The 18540-nt window shown below is 29.7% G+C and overlaps 1 protein-coding gene across 3 annotated transcripts in view; it reads right to left on the reverse strand.

Annotated features, from left to right (window-relative positions):
• Positions 1-18540, reverse strand: part of LOC142325326 (rho GTPase-activating protein 20-like) — a 551352-nt gene that overhangs the window by 145330 nt on the left and 387482 nt on the right. Inside the window, exon 1 of one of the 3 annotated variants that reach the window (XM_075366971.1) lies at positions 8915-9041. The exons of the other annotated variants lie outside the window; for them this stretch is intronic. The gene's annotated coding sequence lies outside the window, so the exon portion shown is untranslated. Of the gene's footprint in view, positions 1-8914; positions 9042-18540 lie in introns of those variants that run through there. 3 annotated transcript variants of the gene reach the window in all.

The following is an 18540-nucleotide window of genomic DNA, read 5'->3' on the forward strand; positions in this document are numbered from 1 at the left end:
CAACCTAATCAAAAAGTGAAAGCGATAGAGATAGCAAGTCAGTGGTCTCGTGTGTTAACACGAAGTGCGAGAGTTAAAATGTGCCTCATCTGTTTTTTAATTTTTTTAAAAGAAATAAAGGGAAATCGAAAACACATTTATTACAATAAACCGCTACCGAACTGCAGCTAAATAATAAAAATAAACCGCAAATTAGTAAAAGACAAACAATCCGAAAAAGAAAATTTAGTTACGTTTTAGACCACGTTTAAATAAATAGCTACTTTTAATTAACAATAAAACCTGAAAAAGTGACAACTGAATTAGAAAGAAGACTTCTGAGGTTTATTTTTCGTTTTCTTCTTTGCTCGTACTTCGTGCATACTTCATAATTGTTCAGAAATGCGATTGAATTTACTTGTGATGAATTTATAAAGTTTTAGCGTGTAAGTATTTTTAGATATTATATTTTATGAATTACAGTTACAGATCGACCAGACCATTCAATAACTCTATTAACTCGAAAATTACACTGATATCCATTAAACCATACAATAAGATAAGATTGAGATAAGATTGATGAAATAGTCGAGTTGTTCCATTCTCCAAGGCAAAATGTACTAAATAAAAAACATAAAAAATAACCTTAAACTGTTATTACTCGACACATAGTTCATCTATGATAATCCTAAAAATTCCACTTCCGAGGTTTCACAAGATTTCCTATGATAAGACAGACCAGTTGATAGACTAGAGCCTAGCACAGTATTCTCGGAAGAGTATATGAAAATATTACAATTTCGTAAAAAAATTCGAAAACAATGATTTTTTTTTAACAAATGAAAACTTTTGCAACTTGAGCAGGTTATACAATACATAACGCCATTATCTTTCATTTACAAGTTGCTTAAAATTAAAAAATATGTAAACTAAATCGTATCCATTTTCTATATTATGAGCTCTTATAATTAATACAAAAAATGTAATTTTTTAGAAACTTCCATTTTTGATAAACTTAATGAATTTTCATTATGAGATCTTTATAATTTTAAGAATAATTTAATGAAAATATTAAGTTAATTTCCAAAACTGCAAATATGAGCTGAAAACATAAAAAGGATGAATTCGTATCATAAAAAAAATAATGATAATGTGAATTCTAAGTGAGACTGATAAATTACAAACTTGAATTTATAATCAGAATGAATTTGCGTATTTTCTAACGTTTTAGGGCTTAATAACTCTGGACAAGCCAGAATTAAATAATGCAGTGATAAAAAAATATAACCAATTACGTCCGGTGCCAAGACCGAGATCAAACTCAGAAAATTTAGGCTACGTTATTAACGGCGATGCCGGAATAAGTGTAGCCTAAAATTATCATATTATTGTAATTGGGTTTTACAATAATATGAGAAACATTATTTCTACACAGGATTATACATTAATTAAAACGATGAACTTTCGGTCTTCAGGTGAATAGAATAATGCATTTTTCATAAATGTCCAAATCATATCATCAAACAATTTTTTTTTTTACTTATTAAAATGGGTTTTAACTACCACGTAATAAGCTATAGAAGGAACTGTCAATCGGTTGAAAAAAAGCTACGATAAAAAAAATGAAAAAAGAATGCTACGATAGCACAAAATGGGCAGATACCTAACTAGATAGATAATACAATGCTTTTTTCAATACGAACTAATGTCCCTTTCTTAGCATCAAATTATACTCGTAAATATCTATAACAGGAAAATTAATTAGGCTCTGATGATGAGCAGTCTATAATCATTGTTGTAAAGCCGCCTATTGTAATTTAAGAAATACTATTGGCAGTAAACTAAATGTAATTATCTGTCACTGATTTTTTTTTTCAAAAACTACTGTAAAAAGCCCTTAGTAGAATACTAAATACGATAATTGCAATTAACGAAAAATATAATTTTTTTCACTTCATATTTAGGAGAACAAATCTGCAGTTGTGTGCAGAGAATAACTTACTACCACAACTTAACCGATAACAAATTTCTTAGTCAGAAAAAAATTATTTAATTTCGAAAATACTCTTCTTTCTTTTCTTTTTCCTATTTTTTAGCCTCCGGTAATTACCGTTCAGATAATACTTCAGAGGATGATATCTATGAGTGTAAATGAAGTGTAGTCTTGTACAGTCTCAGTTCGACCATTCCTGAGATGTGTGGTTAATTGAAAAACCCAACCACCAAAGGACACCGGTATCCACGATCTAGTATTCAGATCTGTGTAAAAATAACTGACTTTACTAGCATTTGAACGCTGGAACTTTCGACTTCCAAATCAGCTGATTTGCAAAGACGCGATCACCACTAGACCAACACGATGGGTTAATTTCGAAAATACTGAATAAAAAATATCTCACGCCTATTTAATGTTTCACACTGTAACACATTCCATCAATTTTTAATAATTGTGATAAACATTAAAATTTTAAGATTTTTTTTAGTTAAAATTTTAACTAAAAAATTTCACTTTAATATAGGCAACCAGAAATTTCACTACTCAAATAATATAAATAGAATTTTATGTTGAAAATATTTTAATTGAAATACCAGCTAAATACACAGAAATAAAATCAGGCGACTCATTTTAAATGTCAACTAGAAAACATATTTCTGTAACGTTTGGTTATTTCCAATTTGCTCCAATATATTAATTTTACAACTGATTAAATATCTCCTACGTTTATCTTTTAAAAAAATAAAATTACTGCGAAAACAACTACAATTAAATTTCATCAAGAGTATATCTGTAGGTATTAATTCGTAATTGAATCCTATATATACATATGCTATCATAAAAAATAAAAGGAAGCAACTCTATCATTTGTATTGAAAATTTTAACCCTCGTAATTTATAATCATTGTATAAACCGACCTAAATTTAAGTTAAGATAAATATCTGAATCAGGAAAACGTTCCTTATAAAATAAAATAATGACACCACTTTATTTAAAGAATAAAAACAAGCTATCTTTAACAACAATAATAAAAACTAATCTTCAACTAGTTAATTAATCAAAAAGTGCAATATTTACTACATAATAAAATAAAAAATGTCGAAAATAACCGGTAATAAATTAATTCTCCTTCTTTGGAGGAGAAAAAAAATAGCTTCCAGATCTACTAACTACATAAAAATATATTACGCTACAAACATATTCTAGAACGTGATCAAGAATAACAGAAAACGTAAACGAATGGATTATCTAAAATATATCAAGACATTCACTTTCAAGAGACAAACTGAACTTAAAAGCAAGCAATAACATTATTTATTACACTAAATAACAATCGCTGTTCACGGATACTAGAGTTAAAATGAATAGCTTGGTTACCATATGAATAAAGTTTCCATTCAAAATTTCCACAACTCTTACATACATTTTCATGAAAATAATATGCAATTTCACGAAATGTGACAAACAAATTTTTTCTTATTAAAATATTATACAGTAAAACCCACCAGTATTAATTTCTACAGACAAATTAAAAAACAGGGCCCTTTTCAATTTATTACTGTTCTAATGCTTTCGTGATCTAATACTGAAATTACATTAATTCTATAAATACAGAATAAAATGTAAAAAAAAATAAAAGTTTAAGGTACTACCTTTTAGACAAGGAAAAAGGTAATCACACCGCGGGCAAATGGTCGTACTATACAGGTGTTTTCATAAAAAGTTTTAATGTACATCGGATATTTTCCCAGAAAAAAAAATTACATTACAATTCCTAAATTGATAATTAACAAATTACTATAAAAAATTTAATCAAAATTGTTGCATTATCCCAACTGCATAAGCCGCTGTCATAACTTGGAGCAACATATTTAATATTAATTTACAATTAAAATTAAGATACGAACAAAAATTAAAGTGATCAGATTTGTTGCCGACCGGGTTGTTACCTGAAGCTGTTTAAAAAACAACGCTAATGACAGATATAAACAGTTCCGAAAGTACTGTTGTCAAAAAACTACCATTCAAAAAGAATGACTAAAAAAAAAAAATAATTATTTAAATACTTTTACAAAAAATTTGATGTGGATACCACATGACTTTCTTGTACGTCTATTAAATTATATGTACACATTTTTAAAAGTACATAAAATTTTATTCCACTAATATATAAAATCAATATATTTAAATAAAAAAAAAAGTTAAAAAAAAGGAACTGAAGTCGGATTCGAACTGATGTGTCTTCCCCTTGTAAGATGAAATATTTCATTAATTAAAATTTTATTTGGCTATAACTTTGGAACCGATGAAAATAAGTACAACTTATGTTAAATCATTGAAAAGCTGTCAATGAGGGCTTATTACTGCAGTTAAGAAAAAAATCAAAAATCCAAATTCTTTGAATTTTGGGCTTTTTTGAACACATCTGGTTTGATTGCAATAAAAACGGGAGGTGCACAACTAGATGTTATAACAATCCTAAATCCAAAATTTCTACATCCTATGGCTAATGGTTTTTGAGTTATGCGAGGTACATACGTACATAGATATCACGCCGAAACTAGTAAAAATGGATATTTCCGTTGAAACGTGGAAACAGAAATTTTTCGCGATCACAATAGTTCCTTTACTTCGTACAAGGAACTCGAGTTCGAATCCCGGTCAGAAACCTAATCAGAATGGATTCAGGGATGGTCAAAATGAATATTTCCGTTGAAATCTGAAAACCGAAATCTTTCGCAATCACAATACTTAAGTTCTAGGAAGTAAAAAATATGTGAAATAAAGTATACAAGTATTTATTGAAATTGAATTTTCCCCACGAAATATTGATTTTAACGTGTTAATAAGAAAGCCCGAGTATTCACTTACGTTAGTACTGTGATTGTCACCTACCTTAAGTTAATTTTCACGATATAAAAATAGTTTAATATGCAATTATAGATACAGTTACTTTTAATTTGTAAAATGCACATGTTAACAGTGGTATATGGTAATTAGATCCAATTAAAGGTAATTTTAGTGATGAGAGAAGTACTTATTACTACAAGCATGTTAAATTATTTCAGACCATCAGCGCATATATTCAACCGATTCTTGTCACTGTACCGTCTTCAATATTTCAGTATGAGAGGGGAATTTAGGGAAATAAAAGTATATTTCTAAGGAAAAATTTAAAATAAATTTTTCATTTTTCAATACAAATTATATAAAAAAAGATTTTAAAGAAAAATCTTGAAAAACACTATCCATAAAAAAATTCGTCTTGATTCGTCAAATGTATCAGTTACCTTCGATCGATGAGTTAAAAAAATGATGTGCAAATGAATAATAAATACGCAAAACCTTCACCCATCGAAGCACTACTGAATAATGCACGCGTCAAAGTTGCTTCTTTTCAGTAAAACTAATTCAGTTTTATAGAGATTACTATTAGCCTCTAGAAAAATATTTCGTACAGCGGTATAGACGCGAGCAAGTTAAATTACATAAAAGTGATTAGAACCGATGACAATAGTATTTAAAATTTACAATAAAAACTTAAGAAAAATATATTTAACTGATTTCTCATGAAAAATTAGTTTGACTAGGACATTTAGTGCTAAAAAAAAAAAAAACACTAGCAATTTGAGGATTACACAAGAGAATAAAACGTAACACTGAAAATGAAACACATAAAATCAGGCTCTGCACAATATTTCTTTTTACCTATAAATTTCGAAGAAACTATGGAAAGGCTGAAACACCTAAAGCTGAGATCTAAATTAATATTACGTTATAGAATTGATTTTACAAAAAAATTTCAGTATTCAGCCTCAAATGCCCTACATTTCGAACTAAATAAATAAATAAACGGTGCAAAGACATCACCACTTATATCAATTACAGTACCACCTTGTAATGACATACCGAAGTGAAAATGAAATTTTTTGTTTAATTATAACAAGTTAAATGACCAAAATAAAGCTGAAATTGCAAAAAAAAAGTTGTTTCAAAATGGACTTTTTACCTTCCTGAAAACTGAGTACGTATTTACGGTGAAAATCAAGTTTTATATAAGCATAGTACACCAGAATTCACCGTAATACTTGATTTGTAAATAAAAGTAAATTAAATATTAATTACTTAAAAACAATAACATTGTTACTAAAATAATTTTTTGTTTGCTTATAATTTGTTGAATAAATTAATATTTTATTAATTTATCACGAAAAAGAAGAAAGTAAGCAGGCTAAGATATTGCTTTAAGAATAAAATATATATAAAATCTTTAGAAATTAAAAAAATAACTGATCAGACTTCCTAACTTAATAAAAAAATTTGGTTTCTTAAAAAAAATTCTGCAATCAAAAATGTTCAATTTTTAAAGGTTTGTAAGGATTGAATACGACAATATTACAATTTATAGGATGTTTACGGAAATAATAAAATCAAAATTCGTCTAAAAGAAGGGCACACCTATCAATTGTTCACCTACGTATTTAACGTTAATGGGTCCAATTTTCTAGGCGTGGCCTTGAATTATTATACCAAAGGTAAAAATATATTACCCTTGAAGACAATAAAAAATTTACATTTATAACAAACAGAACGACTAATATTATGCGGGTCACGATCGGAAATTACGGAACGGGCTACTGCAACTTTCCCTAGACGGCAAAAGTTAATATTGTAATCGTAATTGAAAGATGTATTGCTAACACACACTAGTTATAAACAGTTCATAAATTCAAGAAAAGTGCAATTCTAAAAATCAACAAAATAATTTAAATATAATTAGCTGCAACTCCAGTAATAGAGGAGTCCTTTCTATGTGAACATAAATACTTGAATACATGGACATAGATCTTTTATAGTCGTTAATGGATATGTGTTTACACAACATACAAAAAATCAGTGTATGCAGAAAAAAATGATATATACAATATTTGGCTGTATAATTTCGAAGAAATAAATAAGAAAAATAAGTAACAGTCCTTTTCCACAAATAAATGATTCATAATAAATCAAAGATGAAAATATTTTACAAAAATGATAAACATTAAATTAAATAAAAAAAGTAATTGAATTGACAGACCACTGAATAGATGTAGATTATATATATTTTATATTAAAAAAATACTTCAGTAATTTTTTTTAAATGACAAGAAATACGCCTGGGTACTACGTCGCCAACATCAAAGAAATTACAGTAGCCATTTTTTTCAGTACGTTTGATCAACAAACCTGATAAGAAAATTTTCAGAGACCTGAAATTATTCACTCTAAAGTCAAAATTATTAAAATTCATCACCGATTTGCCCAACTGAAAAATGTTATTAATTTTGACATTTGTTTAATAATTCTACAATCTAATTTGTTAACTACATTAAATAATAATATATTAAACAACGTAATATAAAATTATAGGCTAATAAGCGGCTATTTAAGCAATACAATCAATAAAATATAAAAGGTATAAAGATGCGACAATACACAGCGCCTATATAAAAACTGAACACTGTAAAAATTTCTTTTCGCGAAATAAATTAGTATAAACGATCGTAGAATGTTATCGATTATCTTTACATAAGCGGAGTAAATAAGAAAAAAATTAGTTTGGAAATTTATAATATTTTTCATGCAAAATTAATCATTTCAATATACAAAAACAAACTATTTATTGAAGAAACCCACGACTGTGGAAATTAATTTATATTATGAGAGTTCAATCTATCGCTACATCATAATTTAGTCAAAGCGATAAAATATTATAAGTAACGTATAATTAGCAATTCAAACAGCATATATTTTGTGAGAACGCTTACGTATGTACGTGAGTGCGCGCGCACACAGTCGTTTCAGCACATATGTCAAATTAGGTGTACACAAGTGTCACTAATCAAAAGGCTTATTAACGTAAAAATTAACACAACAGTCAAACGAATAAACAAATTAACATTATTCAAAATATTTTATTACAATAAAACCAGTCAGCATGTTCATAAAACATTTATTAAATGAATATACAATTTAATGTAGAAATTAAAAGAGAAATTACATTTTAAAATTACAGTCACGTTGTAAACGAAGTTTATTTTTTTTGTCGGACAATGTAATTTTTGGAAAAGTAAAATCGAAGTTTTTAATTTCACCGATCGTAGTACGCAAGGCAACAATCGAGGAAAAATTAGACTAGACCATTATTTAATTTTAAAATGTGTAATAAAAACACTAAAGAAAAGTTGATAAGTTTCTTCCGTGTTAAAATTTCACAATTTTATTTGATTAATAATTAAAATTAAAAAAAATTCATGGTTATTATTTATTATATATCGGTACTCACACTTTCATAAAAAAAAAAAAAATAATAAACATTCTCATCTTCACACAGAGGAACGATTAGCATAATAGGATTGTTATAACTCAGTGTGAAAATGTCTTACGAAGAAAAGTACATTCACCAATAAAATAAATTTCTACTAGAGATTAGGTATGAAAATTCATTCGGAATTATATTACATTGAAACTAAATTCTCATATTTGTTTGTAGATTTTCACAAAAAAAAAAAAATTAATACGTAAATAAATTTAAAAAAAAATCTATTTAATTATTTAGTTTCTACGTATTTTCATAAAATATGAAAAATAATCATCGACAACTAAGTTTAAAATTACGGTTCACAGTAAAGGAGTAAAAACAATAAAGATAGAAACATACATTCAGAAATCTTTTTTTTTAATGGTAAAAACTACGTAATTTTGACGACCATAAATTAAGTATTGTAAACATTTCCTTCAATGGAAAACTTAACCGGTAATTGCCCAAATTTAGGTAACCCTACGTTCGATACCGGCATGCAAATGTGTTTATTTAGCGATATTAATTTTCCCAAATTTAATTAATTAATCATGCTTAGTTTGTGTAAATACTATAGTATTAATTTTAAATACATTACCGATTTAAGTATGACAATACAGGGTAGAATATACTTTGTAAACAATACACAACACAATGCTTCACAAAATATAACATACCACTAAGCGCAACAACTGAAACAAGACTGTGAGAGTGGCTCGTAAGAGCTGTTCTGTGACCCTACCACCTTCCCTCTTTACGACTAGAGCGCCACCTGTCGATTATTTACAACAATGCATACTTCCCTACAGCACGGTTTTATTTAATATTTATTTACTATTCAGTAAATGTATAAAAGCAAAATAAAAATAAATTTAAAATAAACATTTCATCAACAACAATAATTGTTAAAGGTAGTCTAATATTTATTTATATTAATTTTTTCTATATCAAGAGAATAATATTATGTAAGTATAACAACAAACCGATTCAAATTATTTCATAACCACTTTTAATTTATTTTAACCTTTGATTATCTAATAAAAATATTTGACATTCAAAAATATTATAAACATTCTAATAGGCACTACACGTCACTAATTAGAGATTTTAAATTACACTATCGACAAAAAACATTCATCGACAAAAGAAAACAAATAATTTAAATTCATTCGCACGTAACTTCATAACTGAAGTACAGTTTAATTATCATAAAACTATTTCAATATTTATAGTTACCCTGGCTCAAACTGAAATTTCAATAATAAAAAAAATTAAATGACTTACAATTGTATATTTAACATTTTACGTCTAAGAAACAGAGGATAGAAATACAAAAGCAATGGAAGATAAACATTAGAAGTTATTTAAATGAAGTCCATATATATATTTTTTAAATCTGTAAATTACAATACAACAATAATAATAATAATAATAATATCTAAACTGGAAGAAATTACATTTCTTTTAGTCCATACAAAATGTAAAAATACGCATGTATCTGCCAAGATTTGTTATCGAACTTTAGTACTAAAAAATATTTGTCTACCTCAATTCAGTTATCACTCAATTCATTTACTCATGCACTGCATAGCGCCATACATATACACACAGTTCTGTAATTTCTCCATTATTTGTTATTTTCTTATTCAAATTTATAATTAATTAAAATTTTTTAAGTCATAATTTTTTTTTTACTCATTCTAATTGATATTATTTATTACGAATTCATCTTTAACGAAACTGATTATAAATCCAAAGACATCATCATAATTATTATTATTATTATTAATTTTTATTTAATTGAATAAAACAATCGATCTCCTTATTTCTTCTTGTATTTTTTTTTAACTTCTTCCATATTTTAACGAAATATGGATTTAGTAAAACATCTAAAAGGAAAGAGGTGAGATTTATTTATTGTTAAATAATTGATATTTAATATAAATTAAGAAAAATACTGAAATAGGAATTCTAAAATATATAAAAATTATTACATAATAAACAAACACGCAACTAATAACAATAACGCATGTAACAATTAAACTTATTATTACAGTGATCATCGTCTCAAAAGAAATCGACTTTTAAAGAGTTAATTATGCGAACCTTCGATGGAAAAAATTGAGTCCCATATTTATTAAACTTGTAGTTCTTTCCTTTATTATTATTATTGAAAACTTCAATTTATTTAAAGAAAACGAGGCATATTACACGAGTACCCTGTTTTGCGATACTGAAATTTCAATGTTCTGTAGCTTCGTTTATAGATTACATAAAAATGTTAGCGCTAAGTATATTCAAAATCAGACATTTATCATCGTTCAAGAACTTAACATTTTTTCCGATGGTTGATTTCAATTTACAGATTTTTTGATTTTTTTTATCTCGCAAATTATAGGAAACTTATTTTTGCACTGAATTATATTTACCAACACATACAATACGAACATAATAATACAATGTTGAATAATTTTAATTAATGACGTAATGAGAAAAGGTACGTTTTATTAGAATGGAAGAGCGCTGCTGATTGTTAGAAAGAATACAGTCGCTTCGCGTAAAAGAATGTTCAATTTAAATGAGGTCTCATCACTGAATAATTTAATTTATACTAAATGCATATTTCTGTAAAAAAAAGAGAAAAAAAAGAAGGCATATGTGGTATGAGAGGAGTAAGATAATGTGGAAGATGTTGATACGACTGGTGCTGGAGTAGGGAGGGCTGTTTATTGCCTGCACATTTGAGTATTGCCAGTCTGTGGGAGCGTTCGCTTTTGAACAAAGTTGCATAATTATATGTTTATTAAAGTAGAGTTAAACAAGGTTGCATAATCGTTTGTTATGTTTGTTAAAATGCGTTTAACTGTTGAAGAATGTGTATTCATTGTGAAAATATATTTAGAGACAAAATATAATGTTGTGTGTCGACGAAAGTTCAGGGAGAAATTTTAAAAGGAACATTAGGTCGTACAGGACATTAAAGCGGCGGGTAAAAGATATAAGATTTTGAAAGAGGGATGGATACAAGAACAAACAAGACACAAGATCAAAGACGGATACAAGATCTCCTCATAAATCTTTGCGGAGACTAAGCCGGGAAAAGAACATTTCATTAGGTTCAACCCACACTGCAGTGAGGAGAATGATGAAATGTTATCCGTATCGAATACCGTTTTTCTATGATTATACTAAAAGGGTTCTACTGTCAATGGTGTAAGAACTTCATTAGAGACAACACTGGCATTTTAGATCAAGTGTTTTTCGCTGACGATGCGTGTTTTCACCTTGGAGGGTATGTTAATAATAATCAGAAAGAACTACCGGGTTCTGAAAACCCACACATTTCATTTGAATCTCTCCTACATTCACAAAAAAATATGCGTAAGGTGTGTGGTTTTAAAGCAATGAATAATAGGACTTTTTTTGAAAAAAAAATGTGGATGCTGCCTTCAACCAAGAAATCGCCCACAAGTTCATAGGCTTACTGCAAAAGGATGAGCGTGACTGATGGTTGCAACAGGACAGCGCCCCTTACCATACAGCTCACTCTACTATGCAGTTGCTACAGGATTTTTTCAGAGGAAGAATCATTTCTAAAGGATTGTGGCCACCAAGATCCTCTGATCTGGATTACTTAAAAGAAATTATTTATAAGATTAATCCACACTCTGTAGGAAAAGAAACCAAACATTACAAATGCTATCCAGGAAATAGACGGTATACAACTAACAAGAGCAGCCAGGAACATAGTCATTTGAAACACGTTGATAAGTACACAGAAGTGAATGGACATTATTTTCAACACCTGTAAAAATTATGTGTTTGCCAATAAACGTAATTTATTGGAAAATAAACTAAGTAGTTATAAACTACAGGGCATTAAAGCGGCGGGTTGTCTGAAAAGTTTGGAGTTTCAACATGAAGATGGCAGCACTAGTCAACAAATTTTAGGGAATGTATTTGCGCATGCGTTGAAAAGTACTCGCTAAAATTTCAAACATTTTGGTCGTTGTTTGATAATCGTTTGAGTAGTCGTTGTGAGTGTTTTTGTAAAAATGGAAAAAATCGAATATCGTGCCGTGATTAATTACTTGCATTCGAAAGGCAATACGCGCACATAAATTAAAACCGAGTCGGGCACTGTCCCATCATTTGCCACCGTGAAAAGATGGGCAGCCGAATTTATACATGGTCGTACCAGCTTGGTTGATGATGAGCGTTCGAGACGACCAAAAACTGCAACCACCACCGATATCAAGACAAAGTTCACTAAATGGTACTGGACGACCGATTAATTAAGGTTAGAGAGATAGCAGAAGTTATGGGCATATCGAAATAACGTGTTTGTCATATATTAACTGAAGAATTGGATATGCGTAAGCTATCCGCGCGTTGGGTATCGCGTTTGCTCACTTTGGACCAAAAACGCATTCGAATGAACAAAGGCCCTGCTGAAGCAGTTTATGCAAAACGAGTCTGATTTACTGCGCCGATTCATAACTGTGGATGAAATGTGGATTCACCACTACATTCCTGAGACGAAACAACAGTCAAAACAGTGGACTGCAAAGGGTGAGCCTGCTCCGAAAAAGGCGAAGACGGCTCCATCGGCAAGGAAGGTGATGGCGACTGTTTTTTGAGATAGTAACGGAATTTTGTTCATCGACTATCTTCAAAAAGTTAAAAGAATAACGGAACAGTGTTAGACATCATTGCTTGACAAGCTGAAGGCAGAAATTTCAAAAAAATAACGACCACAACTGAAGAAAACGAAAGTGCTTTTCCATCACGACAAAGCGCCTGCTCACACGTCGACAGTCGCCATGGCTAAAATTCACGAATTCCAATTTGAATTGGTTGACCACTCACCGTATTCACCAGATCTGGCCCCAAGCGACTTTTTCTTGTTTCCTGACCTTAAAGTTTTGCTTGGAGGAAAAAGTGTATCGACTTGAAAGGAAACTTTGTTGAAAAATAAAACTATTTTTGACAGAAAAAATACATCTTTCTATGTTAGGCTCAAGACTATTCAGACAACCTAGGTACAATACAGCAATTTCACATACATGGAATTATTTAATTTCTTCACTCTCATTAAATTTTATTTCTTAATTAAAAGAGTGAACAATAGTGGTTTTTTCTATAACGATGTATATAACACTGACTGATTAATGCCGGCAATATTTTATAAAACTACAGGGATCAATTACTTTAAAATAATAACAAAATCATGACCGACTTTTTCAATGCTAACTTGAACTAGAGTGATCTACTGATATAAGTATTCGACAGTTTCATTGAATTAAAGAGAACCGATTTGAATAACATAATTTTAAGATGAGTTTTTAATTATAAAACGATTTTGAAGTAATAGCTGGTAATTTTTGTACGGATATATACTAAAAAAACTTGTATTTTAATTGAGGTAAAAGAGTGTAAATCTTTGAGATATTTTCTCCGGCTGTATGTAGTCGAGACTAGTAGGTGTTGCATGTCACTAGTCCCTAATTGAAAATAAAAAAATCAGATGCTAATTTAGAGTCAAGAAAATAATTTAACCAAGTTTTGTCGACGTGAAAGCGTCATAATGCAAATTCATTATAATCTTGTTTATTTATGCAAAGAACTTTTCAGTCTATTGATATCATCCGAGAATATTAATCGTTACTGTCGGAAATAAAGTTTTCGATATTGTCTATAAACCTAGCGCTAACAAAAACGTTCTATTCGTTTATTTACCTTTTTACCTATACTATCTATGTACCTACCAAATAAAAGCATTTTCTTATTTTTAAATCTTTTTGTGTTTATAGAAAAGGAAAAAATTAATTTTTTTTTGTAAATTCTTAAGTTTTATTACTACATGCAGTGCTTAAAATACAGAAGTTTATCAGATTACAGCCAGAAGACAAGCTACCTGTATGTAATCAGATATCTAGTGTCGGAATACTACTGTTATACTGGAATTTTTTTTCAAGTCTTTGTAAAAGAAAGAATTATTAAGGACAAACAAGTGTTATTTTATTGATATGACAAATATACACAATGCTGCAATTTGTAACTAATTTTTAATGGTTACGCAACAAGTACGTATACAATAAAACCTTGCATAGATAACAGTTTATATATATATATAATGTTGTACAAACATAAAACAATTTGAAATAATACAATATTAAATATAGTCTTAATTTTGTACATAAGTGGCCTTGATAAACGTTTGGTTGTACGCATTTAAGTCCACACCTTATACTTTACTTATCGGTTGCCAAAATCCTCGGCCTTGAAATACGCATTGGAATAAAAAGGACTGGAACAACAGAACGACCAACCGGTCGGGGATCGTATGTGAATAATGCTCCGACATGTAATACATGATGGTGGAATTCGTAAGTCGTATTTTGAATTATATCTGTACGTATTCGACTTGTTACATACATTTTAGAAGGGATTACAACTGTACGGTGGTTGTGTTCTATCATAATTCAGATTCTCTAGGTACGTCTGTCCTACGCATTTCGAGCTCGGATGGTTGCCGCTTATATACCGATCTTACAGATATATTTTACTGTCGTTACGTGTTCAGGGTCAACAGAAATATTTATGCTGCAATTATTGCTTTCATGTACACGTCCTATAAATAACAGAATCTCAAGAATCTGTTGAATAATTCTGATTTATTGTTACGACGTTATCACCTATGTGCAGTTTTGCTGTGTAAAATAATTCAAACTTTATTGCTTTACTACTTAATTTAATCATTTCGTTAAATGGAGTCGAGCCAGCCGAAAGATTTTTTTTTACCTCTTGTACTTTTTTTTAAATACTCATAACTTAATTTACTAGTAGCTTGTTTTTTGTTTGTTTTTATATTTACATTAATTTCATGACCTTGATCATTATCAACGTTTATAACTTCTCTCTCTGATGGGCTAAACTTTTACTGGAGGTTACTGGCACTAACTGTTTTTGCAGTTTTTTCATTATCTTTCTTTTGGATAATCTCTAATTCTCACGCCTACAATATTCTACGACTACAGATAATAATTTCCTATTATCTTACATTAGTAGGATAATATCTCTTTATCTATCCCCTTTCCGATTTATTATACGAATACATACTTCGTATATTCTGCTGTACGCTTATATAAATTAGTCATTTTATTTCATAACATAAGATTTTTTTGCAAGCCCGATGTTCTTTCGAGCTTAATCCAAAATGTGAACTACTTAACTTTAGAAAATGTATTATTTATTGGATTCCAAGAAGGTAATAGAAATGAAATTGATAATTGGCAAAGAACTTAAACATCCTTCGCTCCAACTGGTAGATGTAAATGAGAAATTGTTTACAACTGTATAGACATTTTGTACGAATAATACAGACCACACGGAGCCTCAAGACTTATACGTAGGAACATGTAATGAAGAAAATAGTTACATACGAGAAAATAGTTTTTTTGGGATTTGAACCTTCTGATGAAAACAGAAAGGCCCTACACCATAGTGTTAACAAAAAAAAAGGAACGATTAAAAATTAAAATGCGGGTGATAATTGTAAATCGGTTGTAAGAACCTTTATCTTAAAAACAAAGACATAAAAAAATCAAATAAATTCAACTGACCGACCTTCTCACCAATTCACAAAAATGTTATTTAAATGGAAATTAACAAATTTTAAGTCTTCTGGGTAGATCAAAATTTCGAATAACCCGTCGCTCACATACTAGCTCCTGCAAATAAAGCTAATGAACCTCTCACCCGGTACCCAATTCGAAGTGTATTCTCTTTTTGCCATCCATATAGATCTCTGAGCAACTTTGGATTATGATATTTACGATAGAAAAGAAATGTATTCGCTTTACAGAAAAAGAGGAAATCTTTCGCAAATTTATGATCATAACTGTGTAAGTGTTTTAATTATAAACTGCGAACACATTCATTACAAAAACTCCAAAATTCCATATTGAACAATAACGATATCTGCGTCCTGAAACCTTTCACAATTTGTTTCAAAATCTTTGCCTTTACATTATCATCATTCATCATGCGTATTAACTTTTATAAGGAACACCGTTAACTACAAGAACAAACCTAAAAGTTTATTTCGACCTTGTTTCGTTACTTTGACTTAGACCATAATCCTAACCCACCGGGTTGGTCTAGTGGTGAACGCGTCTTTCCAAATCAGCTCATTTTCCAAGTCAGTTATTTTTACACGGATCTGAATACTAGATCGTGGATAACGGTGTCCTTTGGTAGTTGGGTTTTTCAATTAACCACACATCTCAGGAATGAGATGACAGTCTCGAACCGAGACTGTACAAGACTACACTTCATTTACACTCATACATATCATCCTCATTCATCCTCTGAAGTATTATCTGAATGGTAATTACCGGAGGCTAAACAGGAAAAAAATAAAGGACCCATAATCCTGAACTACTCTTCCTTCAAAGGACATTTCAGTACAAAATTACTATTACGATTTAATCAACCGGTGATTAAATTGTATAAATAATTTTAATTCGTACTGGCTCTGAATCTTCAGTAAATATTTTTCTTACTGCAGTACTTAACAATAGGACATTCATCACACTCCAATGAGTAAGAGCAAGGACTGTGATCAGATTTAGCGTTAATTATCTTTGGAGTAGAATAAAAACGTTAATAAATTCTAGAATAAAAAATCACGCGCGCGCACACACAATATATTATATATATATATATATATATATATATATAAAACGTGTGTGTGTGTGTGTAAAATAAATAACCATAAAAGATATTTTCTCACGTGAACGATAGAACATATGAACCACTGAACAGCAAAGACAGCACATTAAGATCGAGGAATACGAACGCTGAATTACTTGATATAAACCAGAGAGGAAGTAAGTCTCACGTTCCAGCCGAAACCAATTTGCTGTTAGAATGATGCAATTTACTATATAAAATTCAGTGAAAGTGCAAGTAGTAATTTCATCCAGCGAAATTGGTCATCTACTTGAATAAACGTCATCACGAGTAATTTCGCCGCGCCATACTACTAGCATCACGTCTATTATTTCGGGACGGTACTACTCCCTCTAAAACAAAGCTACACGATAAAATTGTCTAGTATCTGACCTCACTTTGTCTATTACAATCCGATAGCATCCATTATTCATGGAGTTGTGTTTTCGTCGATTCAGTACGAACGGATGCTACAATATTTTATGAGTAACACCTCGGTCTACATTTACAAACCATTCTGTATTACTACCGAACTGAATACGAACTATTATTTTTCATTAAAATTTAAGTTGCCGTTATTAGTTTTTATTTTTTATCATCAATACATATCGAAACCACAATACAATATTTTACAATAATTGTACGGTTTAGGTATAGTATAATTAGGTTTATATATAATGATAGAAAAGTCATTTTAAAGAAAATTTTTAATAAAATACTAAAGCTGTAATAATTCATTTCTACTTAATCAAGTAATGATTAATCGAGATATAACATTTACTGACGTACGGTACACCGTGTTAAATTACACGTAGATCATAAGAATCATCCTTACAATAAAGCCGTTAGTAAACTAACAACAAAAACAAAAAATAGAACTTAATTAGTTAATTATTATAGACTATTAGAACACTATTCAATAACTGGTAATTGATGTCGCTTTGTTACTTGAAGAAAATTACTACGACATAACTCAAATAAATTTTCATAACTGTATGATATGAAAACTTTTATTTAACCTGTTTTTAAAAATACAAGGTAATGATGTTTTGTTAGGAACAAAACAATTCGAATAATAGCTTAGTTAACACTAGTTACCTGCCAAGTTTAGGACTACGTACAGCAGAATGGAAAAGAAGGAAGAGGAGGAGGAAGTAAGTGCAGGAGTGAAAGACAAAGATAGAAACTGATTCGATCACGCGGGGTGTAGTACGAAGAACACACTGAAGGTAACACTCGCTTCGACAAGGTACATGGCGCTCTACTTCCATGGTATCCGACAGATCATTAAGAAAGATAGTACACCGAAAACTTTGCAAGAATTGATGAGAACAGTCGCACCATAAGAAATGTAAAAAGAGCAGCCTAAGATAGATTGAACCCGACCGAACCCGTTGGAAGAGAATGAAGTCGACTTCATTAAAAAACAGTTGTACTTAATCACACACGGTGTCTGATTTTAGAACCGAATAACTTCAGATATTCATA

Source organism: Lycorma delicatula, chromosome 1 (genome assembly GCF_047948215.1).
Source record: "Lycorma delicatula isolate Av1 chromosome 1, ASM4794821v1, whole genome shotgun sequence".
Lineage (NCBI taxonomy): Eukaryota > Metazoa > Arthropoda > Insecta > Hemiptera > Fulgoridae > Lycorma > Lycorma delicatula.